This window comes from Rosa chinensis, chromosome 7 (assembly GCF_002994745.2).
Source record: "Rosa chinensis cultivar Old Blush chromosome 7, RchiOBHm-V2, whole genome shotgun sequence".
NCBI classification, from domain to species: Eukaryota; Viridiplantae; Streptophyta; class Magnoliopsida; order Rosales; family Rosaceae; genus Rosa; species Rosa chinensis.
In genome coordinates, this window is record NC_037094.1 from 21,164,093 (window position 1) to 21,175,973 (window position 11,881).

The 11,881-nt window shown below is 36.4% G+C and overlaps 1 long non-coding RNA gene across 1 annotated transcript; it reads left to right on the top strand.

Moving 5' to 3' along the window:
* The first annotated feature begins 2,002 nt into the window (after positions 1-2,002).
* LOC121050410 lies at positions 2,003-4,599 on the top strand. The gene is made up of 5 exons (XR_005802881.1): positions 2,003-2,076; positions 2,547-2,666; positions 2,767-2,887; positions 4,288-4,445; positions 4,546-4,599. It is a non-coding gene; the product is annotated as an uncharacterized LOC121050410 (long non-coding RNA).
* Positions 4,600-11,881: the final 7,282 nt, after the last annotated feature.

An 11,881-nucleotide genomic window follows, 5' to 3' on the forward strand; every position in this document is an offset into this window, starting at 1 on the left:
TTCACAGCTATGTTAGTGGATTTTTACAACTATGGAAATAGCTTTTTACATAGTTATATCATTGTTGAATCCTGCATATTTTGTGTATCATTGAATGTGTTTTATGTTCTCTATTACAGTGGCATTTTTATTTTGGTTGTATCCTTTAAATTTCCATAGCTTTGTAGTTTTTTAGAATAGCTTTTTCAGTCTTTGAGAGTAGCTTTTGTTATGCTTGGTAGTAGTTTTTGTTCTGTTTGGTTATTTTTTTTGTTACTGGTGAGAGTAGCTTTCTAGTGTTAGTGACAGTAGTGTTTGTTATTGGTGACAGTAGCTTTTGGTGTTAGTGACAGTTGCGCTTGTTGCTGGTGACATTAGCTTTTGGTGTTGATGACAGTAGTTTTTGTTGGTGAAGATAGTAGCTTTTGGTTTTGGGAGCATAGGTTTTGTTGGTAATAGTAGCTTTTGTTGCTGGTGACAATAGCTTTTGTGACATCGCCGGAGGTTGCCGGAATTCTCACCAGAGTAGCTTTTGTGGTCGCTGGAGTTCGCCGGAGTTGACCGGAGACCTCGCCGGAGAGGAGAGAGAGAATGAATGTTGATTTTGTACTCTAGTGGCATTTATGTCAATATATTAATTTTTAATATCCAAAATATATCATTTTTTTAATCTAGTGGCCTTATGAAGGAAAACACTAGTTGGTGGCCTTATGACTAAAAAAACATTCTAAGATGCACTTATATGTAATTAACCCTTTGATTTTATTATTGTTAATGGGATCATTTCACTTACGGGTCATCATTTGGCACATGGACCCAAAAGACTTTGGGGACCTGACCGTCCCAATGAGCAAAAGCTCGATCCAGCCTGAGTTGTGAGCCGAATTAGCCTGGCCTAATACGACATGGCTAGGAATTAGGACGAAAGCACTATGCCAAAATGTGCTTCAGACGACACACTTCAGACGACATAAGTTTTGTTTTATGTCGTCTGAGTTTTTCAGACGACATAATTTTTTTTTGTGTTGTCTGAATATAGACTAAAACCATACTCGTTCAATTTGAAAAAATGGTGAGCATTCAGACGACACATTTGTGTAGTTGTAAAAGATGATGATTTCCTATCTCAAAGATCGTTTCATTTTAAAATATGGTTAGATACAGACAACACTTATATGTTGTTGTAAAATATGGGGATATTTCAAATCTAACCCTAAGAGAATATTTGAAATTCCCTCCAAAAAGTTATAGTCCTTTCCCTCTCAAAATACCGAGACCCTAGCTGACCAGTCAATGGGGGTGATACTCAGACAACACAATTGTGTTGTGTAAAGAAGGTGAGTTTCACTTTTTTTTTTCCCAAGTCGTTTTTGGCATTACTACACATTTACTCCTTCCCATCTCGGCTCACTCTTTCAGCCACATAAAATCCCCATTTTCTCTCTCCACCTCTCGTTTGCTTCCCCGAAACCGAAAATCCCTAGAATCTCTCAATTTGGAAATTTTGTTCAGATCCAGTCCCCAGAACTGTGAAATCAGTTGGAAATCAGAGGACTGAAAAGGAGCGTGAGACTGGCCTGTGAAATCAGTCCTCTATATTCGTGTCTATCTCTTAAAATCCAATCTTTTGTTCTCTCATCTCCCCTCTCTCTTTCGCTCCCTCACTTCTCCCCCACTCCCCACCACCGATTCTCCCCACCCATCATCTCCGCTGTCCAATTCCGCCACCCTCACGCCCTCCTCGCCGTCCAATTTAAGGGGGACGAATGTTGAAAAGGTTTTGTTGTGAGTTATGACTTAGGAGTGAGTGGATTGAGTTTTGAGGGAGTGAGCGAATTGCAAATAATGTTTAATGGTGGTGGCTCTTGTGTCTCGAATCACCTACGGCTGCGAGACTGCGACCTCCGCCGCCGCCACCAACCCCAACTTGGTTTTGGGTTCGTCTTTGGCTTTGGATTGGGTACTCGAATCGCTGGGCTACGAGTACGACGCTCTCTCAAATCCTTGTCTGCTTGTAGAAGGGCAAGATCTCATACTCGATTCAGCAGGCGTTGATTGGCCTCTCAGCTATGTACGAATCCAGCTGCCTAATCTAAGGTATCCATCTGATTTAGGGTTGTTATAGAATTTGTTTTTTAATTCACGATTGTATGATAATTTCAGGTGTTTAGATTGCAAATTTGAGATATGGGTTTCGTCATTCTTGTTTCTTATTCTTAAATTGGGGTCTGATTCATTCAATTTTGACTTGAGAATTTCTGTTTTCAAGATTCTGTCAGTGTTTTGCTTCAAAAGGCAAGTTTGTGTCTTTATTGGTCTCTTGCTCAATTATGCTATATGGGTTTTTATTTCTAAGCTTGGTTTTGGCTGATTCTTCTCAGACTAGAACTGGGTTTCTTTTATTCAAATTGCAAGTGTATGATATGGTTGCATAGCTCTGTAGATTGATGAATGGGGCCTTGCGTCTTGTGGGGTTTACATGGAGACTGGCTTTTGGGTTATCTCTCCATTAATGTATGAGCAAAAAATTATGATATTGATTCTTCTTCTTTTCTTTTGGGTAGCAGATTGGGAAGTGAAAAGTGAAATCAGAAAGAATGAGAGTAAGAAAATAGGGAAGCTTGTTACCATGTAGACCTATGTCGGGCCACTTTCATCCAATTCCACCTATGGTCTCCATGGAACTGGTAATTCCTTATTTTCAATTTGTTCTATTATCATGGTGATACTTTTGTAATTTGTACACTTATACATTGATCATGAAATTCTTGTACCATATGAACGAAGGAGAATGGGAGTTTGATTTTGCTGCTCTTGAAACTGAACTGTGGGAAGGCAAAGGGAGGAAGATTTCAGAAGTGAAGGGTTTCCATTCGGGCTGTTCAGTATCTATAGTTGTTTTCCAATTGTGAGTGACTCTTCTGATTTCTAACTAGACAAGTGATTAATGAAAGTTGTGTTTTAATTGAGAATATATCATGTCATTTGGCTGTAGGGCTTTCAAGATTAAACTTCACTAGTAGACTTTATGTTGTGAAATCTGTCAATGTTTTACTGCACATTTGATTATCGTTTCACTATTACTACTATTACCATGATCTTTATTAATTACTACGTAAGTTTACCTTGTCAAGTTATTTTAGTTTGTTCATCATATATGCAAGGTAAAGAAAAAGCATCTGTAAACTGTAATGGTACACAGAAAAGTCACACAGATATTATGATTTCATTCACCAAAGAGTAAGACTGATAGACATCATACTCGCAGAACTCTAAGATTAAGAGGACCCCTTGGATTCTTAACAGGATTTTCTGGTCTCTGTGTCCACGAAGAACTCCAGAAATATTCCAAACCATCAACTGAATCCTAGCAATCTTAACTCCGGCTGTTTTGATATGACAACTGAGTTTGGTTTGGCCAAACATGTATCAGTTCATAGCTTTCCCACTTTCTTGATTCAAACTGCGTCATGTATTTCCCACTTGAATTCGATGGATTTGCCCTGTAGTTTTAATTGGATGGACATGGACTGTTGAAGCCTAAGAGATGTTTAAGTAGATCTACATGGTTTGCTCATTGGTTTTGGTTGCAATTTTGTTTTCACTCTATGTCTACCTTTTATACTTCACTTGGTGCATTTTTTAACTATATAGATTAAACGATTCCTCAATCAAATATCTTGGAGGTTTCCAAATATTTTCTATAGCATGCTTGGAACTTTTACTGGTTTAATTTCAAATCAGGGCATCAGCATTTATGTGTTACACCTTATTAGTTCTCATATTCAAGTTGAATACTGAATGATGTAAACTAGCTCACTGTTTCTTCACAGAAAGCATGACCAAAATAATTAAGGAGATGTGTTTCCTAAAAGAAACCTGCATTATTGGACAAAGTTATCTTTTTATGTTAAGATTCTAGTGTTCTGTAAAGTCTCTTTTATGTAACAATAAATCAAGTAAAAGATTCTAGTTATCTTTTTATGTTAAGATTGATGTGGTAGTAACCCATCTGCTGACATTTTATAAATGAGTTCCTGTCATAATATAGCTTTGAAATTGTAGGGAGATTGACTTTGTTAACGAAACAGGCGTACTCTAGCTAGAACTGTAACCAAAGGCCCTGATTACAGAGGAGGAAAAGGAAGCACGTACTCAGATAAGATTAGAAATACCTTGAGTTTGAGTATGTAAACCTTTTTTTATTAGGAATAATGAACTTTTGGTGATATCTCTTATTTTAATTGAATTACAAAATTCTTGGATATACATCTCTATTTTATTAAAGAATCTGGTTATATTATTCAGCTAATCAACTCTCCATGGGATGTCTGCTTTCATCCAGTCAATGAGAAAGTTTATATTGCCATGGCTGGCCAACATCAAATTTGGCAACTTGATACAGCTGATGGGATTACTAGAGCATTTAGTGGTGATGGTTATGAAAGAAATCTGAATGGATCAAGGTAATTGATAATTTGAAGATGCTAATGTCAATATGAACATTTTTCTGCTATTATGTAATTCCAGACTTGATTTGGTCCTTTTGATCTTTCACTGGGATAGCTCTTCAAGCATATCATTTGCACAGCCTTCTGGAATTTTATTATCTCCTGGTATTATAACACTCCGACACATTTCAAAACTTGTTATCATCATTTAAGAATATCATTTTTCAAAGGTCCATGTCCCTCTTCTAATTCAAACCACACAAGCTTGTTAACTCCAATTTAGTTACTGTTTTCTAATGAATTTTACCATCTTACTTTCAATTTGGCTACTGTACTTTGACGTTTTCAGCTTTTTGTCAGTTGTCATGTATAAATTTTAAATGCAGGAAGCTCGCAGTAAGTTTAGTGTTGAAACTGAGCCTGAAACTGCAGTTCTTGTTAATATGTACCCCCTGTTTACTTCAACACATTAGTCCCTTGATCTTGTTCTTCCATTTTTGTGGCTGAAAATCAATTAGGACAAAAATATTAATTCTCGCTGCTTAAAAATAATCTCTATGCTTTAATGTTAATGTTATAATACTACATCATAGATTTGGTTCAGCTTTGCTTGTGAGCTTGAAACAAAAGTCATCTTCTATTTTTGTTTCTGGCCATCAATATCCAAATGCTAAAGAGTGTATTTAAGGATGGTAGATAATGGCTTACCTCAGATGGTAACTCTTTATTTGTTTGAAGACAAGAATTTTTATATACTTTGTTGAACCTTTTTTGTTACATTGTTTGAATAGGTATCGAGATTTCAAATCCTCCAACGTGCTCTTGCATGAGGACTTTAAGCCAAAGCTCTCAGACTTCGAGCTTGCTAGAGAAGGGCCAACCGGTGACCGTACTCATGTATCGACAGCAGTAATTATTTTACTACTAGCCCAAGTTCTTTAAGGACTCGATGTCAACTTCATCTGGAGGTTGGCAGCATCTTGTTTGAATTGCAATATTGAGAGGACAATTGGTATTAGTTGTTATTTGCCTTTCTGGTTCTTTGCTTCTATTTCACAATTTCCCTGGTTCATGTTGTATTTGCTTTTGTTATTAGGTGGTAGAAAAAGAGGGAGTGAAAAGAGTGACAAAACACTCGATCACTCATTAGAAAGGGTAGTTGATTTTATATGGCTTTGATGATTTCACCACCTTAGTGTCAAATGATCTCTTGGAGCTACAATGTGCACTTTCTTGTTTACTGGTGTGTGATTTATGAAACCTTGAAGAAACTACTGTACAATATACATCCGTTTTTGGTTGCTTGTCTTAGAAATTAAGCAAAATTGTTATATTATGTCACATTCATCAGATATTTGATCTCTTCAAATATTACTGAAGTTGCATGTATATATCTTTTTGGCTGCTATACTTGGTCTATCATTGTCCCCTGTGAGTTTATCTATTTTATAGATTTTGATGTTTCATTTTCTTACTCATTTTACTGCCTTATGTTTTTCTTCTTAGTTGGAAGTTTTAAGTAAAGGTTAACATCAATTTGTTCTGTTTATGTGGGAGTTAAGATGTTCTTCTCTGTTGTCGATCAGGTGGTCTGCAGGAGTTTGATGCATCTAGGAATACTTTTGCTGTTATTCTGGTGGTTCAGTTCAATGCTGCATAACCAGTTGATAGAAACATTTCAAATTATTTGGTACTAGACATAAAGGTATTGCATTATTAATGTTGTTATCCTATTTTCTTTCGAGTATCAGTCACTTTTTAATTCCTTAGTTTCATGTTTGAATATGATTCTTATGAAGAAGTTAATTTTATAACCTTTGATGAATCAGGCATATCTTAATGCAATTCTTCTCATATACCTGTGTACTCACGAGGTCATGAAGCAAGCAGAAAATACTACAATGATTGCTCCGAGTAGGTAAAAAGCTCTGATAAGATTGTGAAACTGGTACAGCAGTACAACTAGCTAGTTCCTTTATTAACTTGTGTCTAGTGGAAATTCTTCCTTCATTAAGCATTTGGACTTGTCTGCATATCCAGATTAGTAGATATGGGTCATTTTGAACTGATGTTCATGATTAGGTTTGTGTACATGAGACAATGGTGGATTAATGGAAATTGCAATGAATGATTTTGGATGTGGATTTTATGGTTTCATACTTTTATGAATGGGCAATTTTAATTTTTAGAATGCATGCATACCAATTGTAATAGGGGACTACTAATATGTGTTATCTCAAATTGCAAGCTACAACAAAAGCACACCAAAATGTGTGGTTGCAGCTAAACAAAAACAACACAAAAATCAAATAGAAGTCTATTGTCTTTTTGGCATTGGGACGACAGAAAATTGTAGTCTAAAGGGCAAAACAACAACATAAGTTAGACGAAAGTGTTGGCTAAAACGTATAATAACAACAAATAAGTGTGGTTGGAATCAATCACAGACAATATAAAAGACCTCATAAAAGACCTTTCACACAACACTTAAGTGTCGTATGTATGTACCCTAGAACGACACTTAATTGTCCTCTGATGCTCTTTACGACCACATATAATTGTCGTTTAAAGTAAATTAGCACAACCTTTAAATGTTGTTGTATGAGAGAAGACACTACATACGAGTCTTCATATTTCTTATTTAAGGGCATTCAGACCACACAAATAAGTCTTGCAAATATGCTTCACACAATAGTATTTAAAAAATATTGTGGTTGTTTTGTTTATCAGACAATACAAAACTGTTGTTTGAATGCTTTTAAAGATACAGATCACAATGTTCCCAAAATGCAAAACTCATCAGACGACACAAGACTTTTATTTTTTTATGTCGTCTGAAAAATCAGACGACAGAACACTTCTGTCGTCTGATGCCCCCAAGAGACGACACCGTACTAGACGACACATTTTTGTTCATTCAGACGACAGAACAGTTATGTCGTCTGAAGGCCTTTTGGGCATAGTGAAGATTCAAAGTCAAGGCCCGACCCACTGCCCGACCCAATATATGTCCAATAAAGCCCGCTTGGCCCAACATTATAAGTCCAGCACAGAAGCTCATTCATTGTTAGTATTAATATTTTTTTATGTAGTTATTAGTTGAATATGTGGACCAATTATTGCATTGCACCATATTTTCCTTTTAATTTTATATTCTATCTTGTTCTATCATTAACCACAAAGAAACGTATCTCATAGCTTTTTGTACTTCTTCAAATAACATATATACAATACACACACACACACACACACTCACACACACATATAATTGGCCCAGATCTGCCCGACCCGAAAAAGCTCGTAAGATGTCCGGCCAGGTCCAAGCCCATTGATGACCCCTAATTTCACCTGACCTTGTTCATGCTAGAAGACTTTGATTGCTATGGGCATTGAAGGTTTTTACGACTCATGTCTCATGCCTTCTCCTTTAGAATCAATACACAAGTTAAATTGTTGTCACGCTATGCGTTAGCGATGGTCACAAGTCATACATATTAACATGGAAAACATGTGGCCGTTGAGCATTCACAATGAGCTAACTCGACTTTGCTACCATAATATTTAGGTGTTACGTCCAAAATTAATTGTCAGTGGTTAGAGGCATCTAAAAATACTTTAAAATACACAAAATTTTGAAAAATACAATGTTCTTATTGGGGAATCTTACTGGGACTTGACACCATAATGGTTAAATCCTTCGATTTCTACAAGACAGTGGTTATAAAGTTGAAGATTTTTATTAGAACATGAGCCCATAAAAGGATTTGTCACCAGCTCCCACTATCTAGCTAGCTATGCGTAAGGGATTATGTGGCTTCTACTTTCCAGTTTCAAAATGCTCTCATTTGGTTTCATTCAATTGGGGAACGAGAGATTCCCAACGTTAGGTGGGATTCAACATTCATCACATGTGTGACACATGCCTATCCCTCCATATATGCATTCGGTTCTTGACCTCCAAGCTACACATGAACTAGCACGAATTGTTAAATGCCTTCATCGGTTAACTTTGTACCCTTCTTGATCGACAGTGATAGTTCATATTTTTAGATTCTTCCAACAATTTGGAAAGGTGTGAAGTTTTGGAATCGAAGAGAAGAAAAACCCAGAAAGAGAATGGTCTAACCAAAACTAATTGCCTATGAATGGTGAGGCCAAATATATCGTATAGAGACTCAAGATACAATGCCTAATGACATTCTCAATGTCGAATATTTTAGATTGCGTGTCTAAAATTTCATTAAGAAAAATTGAGTCTAACCCTTTTTGACCATTTTACATTTTTATCACCATCTTTCGAAAATGTGCAACTTAATATCTTGCATGTCCTGTGAAGATGATGAACTTAAATAATATTTTGTGTAAATTCAGAGCAAATCATATATAATAATTCATATAGTCAATAGTTCAAACTTCAATTTAACAAGGTGAGAATAAACATGTCAAAATATTTGACAATAAAACATTTCCTTTAGTGTGAAATCAACTAGTCTTAACTCTACCGGTAAATTGGTTATTTAATGACAACGTGGAAGTCACAAGTTCAACTTTTACTCACACAACCGAATAAGGAAAAAAATTATTGTTTCTTCTAAAAAAGAAAATGGTCTTAAATATCTAATTTTAGGTTGCTTTTAGCCTTGTTAATAGTAAACATTTACATATATAACAGATATTTGAATTTAAAGGATATTTAAACTATACGACACTTTTGCAAGTCCGCTCCAGAACCATTCTATATAGGTATGTATGTCTAACTATGTCAATCTAGTTCTTTATTAATTAGCAATAAAAAGTAAAAGAGAACACAAACTAGCCAGGCCAATATCTATATTATTTCATGTAGTAGACACTTTGTTGGCCAACAAAAAGGAAAGGTAGATACTTTGCTTGATGATATGCATTTTGTGTGACAATGAGTTTCATTCTCGTAAGGGGTCTTTATCGTGATTCATGACCAACCATATAATTAGTGTTGATAATAAATCAAAGCCCGGGTCTAGTTGGGAAGTTCTGATTTTATTGTTTTGTTTTCCACTTTCTACTTGAAGGTTTCATCATGTAGAAATCATCTCTGGAAACTCAAATTTACATATCTAGAATGACGGGTTTTTTTTTTTTGAATAATAGAACGATGGTTTTTAGATCCTTTAGGATAGATCTGCATTCCTGTGAGGGTTAATCTGACTTAGGAAAAGCATATACATTATGAACTTGTCTTGGAGCGTAATGTAATGCCTAAGAAAATCAATATACATAAGTGAACAAACTAAAGGGAAATTTTAGAGAAAAAAAAAAACAGAGGAAACGAAACAGAAAACAGATTGAAAATTAATATGCTTGTGCACTTAATAGGTGGTGCTTAATTATTGTTATTACAGGGTAAATACCAAAAACAGTCCTTAATAGCTTGCGTTTAATGACGACATGTTTGGTGGGAAGAGACCCATTGACAACATGTTTAATGATGGCTCAAATCTTCATTATTTTGTGAGGGAGATGATATTGACATATCTTTTGTGTTAGATATTACTCATTACTAATCACACACATCCTGCTATTATCCAGTATATTTTCTATTAGGATATTTGTAATCTTTCTCTCATGTAGTCAGGAATGAGCCTTTCAGGTAGGCTGGATTCCAAACCTAGTTAAACAGAAAAAAGTGTGAAATGAGTATTTTTACAGGAAAATGGTGTGAATATCACATCCGTTTTGTTAATGTGACTTTTCTGGAACGAGTTACAGACATTGCATATTTAGGACTACTTCAAAGAGGCTATATACTACAAAAAAAATGTTGAGCTCTTGAGTATAATATTTGAAATTGGAATTATATGTGTTCCGCTGAGGTTCCAAAAACCGAATGGCTACTAGTGCCGTTGCAACTGAATTGAACTCTATTCGGGACTGTTTCTACTGAGCTCAACGAATTCTGAGCTTTTTGAAAAATTCACTGGATTAAAAGCTGCAGTTGATTCTAGCTTCTATGAGGTTCTTGATTTTGTAAATGTGTCCCCCGTTGAATGTTTAAATACAAAAATTTGAGGGGGGAAAAAATCTCATTAATAACTTCGTGAGCACGTTTCACGTTCTGTTAGTCACAATCTGCACGGTTACTTCAGCCCAGAAAAGCTTGCATACATTTCTGGAGCCTGACTTTTCAAACCATGTGATATATGAATTCAGGACCCTATACGAATTCAACCTTAATTTCCAGGAAGATAAGAAACACCATTATCAACTTAATTATTGTAACGGCGGTTTTAGCCCGTTAAGCAAAGGAGACTTGAGTAAGTCGACAGCAGTCGTCTGTTTAGGCATTTCCTTACAAATCCTAGCCTACATATTAATTTGTCATGGCCTCAATAGAAACTTACTACTTCATTTCCTTCTCTCTGGTTAAGGGTCCAAAATGGGGTTCTTGTTTGTGAAATTGATCCTGATATACTCCTTTTTAAGGCAATGTTCATTTTGCATTGTAGCTCCATGCCTTTGAACCCTCCCATGACCAGGCGGCTCGAAGGGAATGAGACGGATAGGCTGGCACTGCTAGCAATCAAAGCTCAGATACAGCAGGATCCGAACAGGGCTACGAGCTCCTGGAATGAATCCCTCCACTTTTGCCCCTGGCATGGTGTCACCTGCAGTCAACGACATCGTCAAAGGGTGACAAAATGCTGGACCTCAGGTCCCTGAAGTTGGTAGGACTCATATGATCCCCACATGTTGGAAATCTAAGCTTCTTAAGGGAGCTACACCTCCAGAACAACAGCTTCAGTCATCAATCCCTCCTCAGATCGGGGACTTGCGTAGGTTGCAAGTATCAAGTCTACAAAATAACTCACTCAGTGACCCTATTCCTGCTAACATATCCAACGACTGTTTCAAGCTCTATTATCTCCATTTCGGTCGCAACAGTCGGGTGGGTGAAATTCCTTTTACACTAGGTTCCTTATCTAAGCTTCAAATATTTGTTTTACAACATAATAAATTAATCCCAACTTCCTTGGGGAACCTTTCATCTCTGGAGGTATTAGTTACATCTAGTAATAACTTGGTGCGAGGCATCCCTAGTTCTTTAGGCCAGTTGAAAAAACTAACGTTTCTGTCATTGGGAGATAATGGTTTGTCTGGTACCAAGCATTCCTCCATCTATAACCTCTCTGCCATTGGTACCTTGTCTGCACTACTAAACCAACTTGAAGGGAGTATTCCCTCAAACTCAAGCAATGCTTTTCCTAACCTCCACGACTATAACATTGCCGCCAATCGTTTTATTGGGGCTATTGACTAGGATCCAATGCAACAAGCCTGGTGAGATTTACTTTTGCACAAAACAAATTAACAGGACTAGTGCCGGATTTGCAAAAGCTTTGTCACCTCACGACACTGTCCATTGCATTTAATCATCTTGGACGTGGTGAGCATGGTGACTTCTTTCGGACTTG